Raw genomic sequence first — 5,578 nt, 5'->3', positions numbered from 1 at the left:
CTCTCTCAAACTGTTTTTTTCTCATTCCTTTGACTCTGCTGGACTTCATCACCCTCACAACCTGGTGTTGGGTCTGATCACCCCAACATTCCTGGCTGCCCAATGTGGGGCCACAAAGACCCCGGCGAAGGAACGCCGGAGCATGTGAAAGCAGAAGGTGCATCATCAGAGGATACCCGAGGACGTCTAAAAGAAGCTCGGTGGGAAAGCTGAGCGCTGGGAAGAACCAGGGTAACAAATGGGACAAAGTGAAAGCAGACATTCTGCTTATTTAAGTTCTTTAAAGCATTTGTTATGAAGTGGGGGAGTAAAAGTTACTACTCAGAGTTTGTTGTCACTGTTTAGTACAGTAAGGCAGTTTTGCCCATGGTTCCTGGAACAGGGGACTATGGAGTTGGATGAATGGGAGAGAATTGGAAGCGATTTTTAAAAAAAGGTGTATAAAGACAGAGCAGTGACAGGTACCACGGAGGGTGCTGCCGAGGCGATGATGGCAGAGGGGCGCAAGGAAGCCCGAGGCTGCCGTCTGGGGCATGACGAGGGCGAAGGGGACCGTGAGCACGTCCCTTCCCTGAGGGGCCCTCCTGCCGCCATCCCATGCCCCTGCACGGACCCCAGGGCCACCGCCGGTGATGGGTCGGAGCCACCCCGCGGGCTCAGGAGGAGCCGGGAGGCGACCTCCGGCTCCCTGGGGGGGCTGCAGGAGCAGGTAGGCTGCTTGAAGTGTCCGAAGCTGCGGCGCCGTGGGAGGGGCTGGCGTGGCTGAGCGCCCTTAGGTGCTCCTGGCGAGTGCACGAGTGGCTGTGGCAGTCCTGCTGCGGCTACCTCACCTGGCGCAGCGGCCCGGCCAGCTTCTCCACCTGCTGCAGCTCCCAACCATCCCCGCAGAGCTGCCCTTTGGGAGGCACTGCGGTCCCCCGGGCCGCGGCGCCGCCATCCCGCGGCTGTGCTATTACACCCCCTTCTACTTCCTGAGCCCCAGGGCCGCGGGGGCCTGACCCGGGGGGGCAACTGCTGGCATCAGCACCCCTGCTCCAGTCACGGGCCTGGGACCCTGGGTTCCTTATGCGCAGGCATCCGTCCGGGCCACTCCAGTGACAAAAGTAGGATCTGCAGCCCCTTCGCGAAGCCCGAGTGAGACCAGGCAACAGGCAGGCAAAGAATATGTTATTCCATCCTTGGGCCACAGGTGGCAAGGATGGTGGATTTCTTTATTCTCTTCTTTGTAAAAGCAACCATTGTCTTAAGCATTATGCACCTCAGTGGGATAAAGGGTATCTCTAAGTTTGCTGTGCATTATATAATGGGAGAAATAGATGAGGACACATCACTGGAAGACTTGTAGCAAATGATAGTTGTGGCTCTTAGATACAGATTATTAGTTTTTATAAGATAACTTGCATTTGGGGAGCAGGTGGAGCTACCCCAGGGAAGTTCCTGGTGGGGCTTCGAGTTGTGACATGTGATACATTAGTGCTCATTGCACTAAGTCGTGTTTTAGTGATTCTTTCCTCAAATGTTAACAATGTCCACTATACGAGCTTTGATCAAGAATTTTTTGATTGCTTCTTTTTTCCCTGCTTTCATCACACTCTGCTGTTTTTTCAACATAATCGAACAGCCTATGACATTGTAGCAGGAACCATTATGGTAAAAAGAAATGGGGTCAGACGTGCCCCCGAAAGACCTGATTCCCACACGCTATAATGACAAGGCTAAATTATGTATCAAGGCCATCAGTATCCCTGGGTTACACTAATTGATGACTTAGAAATGAAAGCAGTCACTCCAGTGTGATGCAGCTGACTACTCTGAAAGTACTGATTTTACTGGAATGCCAAAAACTTTTTCAGAAGGAAAATCTGTTAAATTCAAGTATTAAAATTTTTAGATCAAAAAGGCAAATGATTTTATAAACAATGAACAATATATACTTAAGATCTAAGGCACTTTCTTAAGATCTAAGAATTTGCTGAAAGCATTTTCAGCTTTGAAATCTCCAAATGAAACTTTAAAATTTATTTTGGTTTATCCCAAAGCAACGGAAAATGTCCAGTTGTGTTTTGTAAACATGTATGTAACTCATCTTTTAGTTCACACTTCCTGGGGAGCCACCAAAGAAGGTCCTTATGGGAGTTAGGGGACCCTTACCCTCAGGAACAGTTGGTCTATACTTTGGAAGGTCTAGTCTAAATTTAAAAGGTGTTACTGTACATACAGGAATAATTGACTCTGATTATACCGGAGAGATTCAATTAGTTACTAGTTCCTTGACTCCTTGCTGCCTCCCCAGGAAAAAGAATTGCTCAGTTGTTGCTGTTACCTTACGTAAAACTAGGAAGCAGCACAGTGAAAAGAACCGGAGGCTTTGGTAATACTAATCCAGCATGAAAGGCTGTGTGTATTGGGTTAATCAAGTGTCTGACAAAAGACCTATTTGCACAGTAACTATTCAGGAAACAGATTTTGAAGGAGTGGTAGATACTGGAGCTGATGTCTCTATTATTGCTGTAAATCAATGGCCCTGGCACTGGCCTAAGCAAAAGGCATCCATTGGTATTGGTGGAGTAAGAGCTGCCTCGGAAGTTTTTTTTTTTTTTTTTGAGACGGAGTCTTGCTCTGTCGCCCAGGCTGGAGTGCAGTGGCGCAATCTCGGCTCACTGCAAGCTCCGCCTCCCGGGTTCACGCCATTCTCCTGCCTCAGCCTCTCCGAGTAGCTGGGACTACAGGCGCCCGCCACCACGCCCGGCTAATTTTTGTGTGTGTGTGTTTTTAGTAGAGACGGGGTTTCACCATGGTCTCGATCTCCTGCCTCGTGATCCGCCTGCCTCGGCCTCCCAAAGTGCTGGGAGGAAGTTTTTCAAAGTTCTTTGATTTTACCATGTCAAGGGCTAGGTGGTCAGGAAGGGACAATTCAGCCTATCATTACACCTATTCGTGTCCATTTATGGGGTAGAGACTCATTGTAACAATGGGATGCTGAAATATCTATCCCTACGGATCAATATAGTAATCACAGTAGACAAACGATGAACAATATGGGATATCACCTGGGAAAAGGACTAGGAAATGATAAAAATGGCCAATCAGAACCTTTAGAATTAAAAGGGCAAATAGACTGGACCGGATTGGGGTGTTGTGTTTAGGAGGGGCCATGGTCGAGCCTCCGGCTCCCATTCCTCTTGTTTGGCTAACAGCCAAACCGGTGTGGGTGGAGCAATGGTCGCTGAAACAGGAAAAACTGGAGGCTTTAAAAGAACTGGTACAGGAACAATTGCAAAAGGGACATATAGAGCCTACTTTCCCCCCCTTGGAATTCTCCTGTATTTGTCATTAAGAAAAAATCAGGGAAATGGAAAATGTTAACAGATTTAAGGGCTGTTAATGCTGTGATTCAACCCATGGGCACACTACAACCAGGGCTGCCCTACCCAACAATGATCCCAAAATACTGGCCTCTCATAATGATAGAGCTAAAGGATTGCTTTTTTACCATTCCTTTACCTGCCCAAGATTATGAAAAATTTGCTTTTACTGTTCCCACCATAAATAATAACCAGCAGACAGATACCATTGGAAATTACTACCACAAGGCATGCTAAATAGTCTATTTGTCAAACTTATGTCGGGAAAGCTATTAAGCCAGTTAGAGAACAGTTTAAAAAATGTTGTATCATCCATTCCATGGATGATATTCTGTGTGCAGCTGAAACTAGGGAAGAACTGATGTTGTGCTACAAACAGAAAAGGCTGTAAATGCAGCAGAGTTAATTACAGCCCCCAATAAAATCCAAACTTCTACTCCCTTTGAATAAAGCCATGGCTACATTTTTTCAACAATGGAATATTACCCATACTACGGGTATTCCATATAACTCACAAGAACAAGCAATAGTGGAAAGAGCTAATCGTACTTTAAAAACTCAAATACAAAAAGCAAAAGGGAGGGGACCAGGAATATAAGACACCGCAAATACAATTGCATTTAACTTTATTAATTCTTTTTAATTTACAAAAAGATCAACCCATGACTGCAGCTGAACAACACCTGACAGGGGAAAAGGAAAATAAAAAGGCTGGACAAGATATATGGTGGAGGGATGCACAAACGGCTAGGAAAAAGGAAAGATAATTTTATGGGGAAGAGGATTGCTTGTGTCTCTCCAGGTGACGATCAAGTGCCTGTGTGGGTGCCCACCAAACATCTGAAGATCTATCATGAGCCACAGCATCTAGTGGACCCACCTGTACAGTGCAAATTGAAGGTTGGAGGATTGCTTTTAAGCCTCGATTTGCTTTCTCTGTGCCTTCTGTTAGAAGGGGCCTGCTTCTTGTTATCAATGGTAAGTTTTACCCTGCGGTAATTAACCAAAGAGGCAGAAGCTGAGTTAAAAATGCTTTAGCAGTGGCATGCCTCCTGGCTGCAGCCACAGAAGTTTTTGCTTCTGTTTCAGTAGATTTACTAATGTGGGGGCGAGGGTATGCTTGTGTGTTTGCAGGAGATAAACCGTGTAGGTGCCCTCAAGATGTGTACGACCATGGAACAGGAAACTGGAAGGACCCATGGATCCCAACCACGAACCGGGTTCCCCCAGTATGAGGAAGACCCCCATGCTGAGAAACTGCTGGAGCGCCAAGGTTTTACCTATAGTTGCTTAACGGACCAATGCTTTCTGACTGAACTCCTCTCTACCTTGAATATAAGAGACCCTAATAGGTAGGCAGGAGTATCACTGCCCTTATTCAGCATGAAGAAGTTACAGAAGATGGACGTTCATCCTTCTGCAACCCCTAGGATTAAGAGTCCTCTTGTAAAAGGGAAAGGGGAAATACGTGGGAAGCATTCAAACCAGAGCAATTCCGTTTTGAATAAGGGCTAAGAAAAATGAAGCTGGATCACCAACCAGCAATTAAGGGCTGGACAGCCTGCAATTGCCTTGCTCAATTAATTTAAAAAAGAGGCCACCTTATGCTAATAATACTGATAGCTGTGGTGGTTTTTACAAAAAAAGAGAAGGGGGGGCTTGTTGGGAGAAAAAAACTGAGTGTTGGGAGAGAAGCTGAGGCAGGGCTTGCATGTCTGCCAGACTTGCTGGCTCCTTGCTTCTAGCACTCCCATTATCTCAAGCAGCCATGTTTTTCATTCACTTGATACACTGTTTCCTTTCAACCCCCACATCCTCACCACCTGTTTGTTTGAGCACCAATAAATATCCTGGGCTCCCAGAGCTCCGGGGCCTTCACAGCCTCCACATTCGTGATGGCCCCCTGGTCCCACTTTCTCTCAAACTCTTTTTCTCATTCCTTTGACTGTACTGGACTTTGTCACCCTCACCACCTGGTGTTGGGTCTGATCACCCCAACAATGACTCCCTGCTCTATGCGCTGCAGAATTGATGTTGTGTTATCAGGCAAGGAAACACACGAATCTCCTTTATGTTTTCATCAGAGCTCTGAGGTGACTAGGTGAATTGTCAGTGAGTAGTAGTATTTTTGAAATAATTTTTTTTTTTTTTCTGAGCAGTAGGTCTCAACAGTGGGCTTACAATATTCAGCAAACCATGCTGTAAACAGATGT

General features: G+C 46.3%; 1 pseudogene; it reads left to right on the top strand.

Moving 5' to 3' along the window:
* The first annotated feature begins 490 nt into the window (after window positions 1-490).
* Window positions 491-1,707, top strand: LOC100599781 (annotated as a pseudogene).
* Window positions 1,708-5,578: the final 3,871 nt, after the last annotated feature.

This window comes from Nomascus leucogenys, chromosome 20 (genome assembly GCF_006542625.1).
Source record: "Nomascus leucogenys isolate Asia chromosome 20, Asia_NLE_v1, whole genome shotgun sequence".
Lineage (NCBI taxonomy): Eukaryota > Metazoa > Chordata > Mammalia > Primates > Hylobatidae > Nomascus > Nomascus leucogenys.
This window is presented reverse-complemented; position numbering and strand designations above follow the sequence as displayed.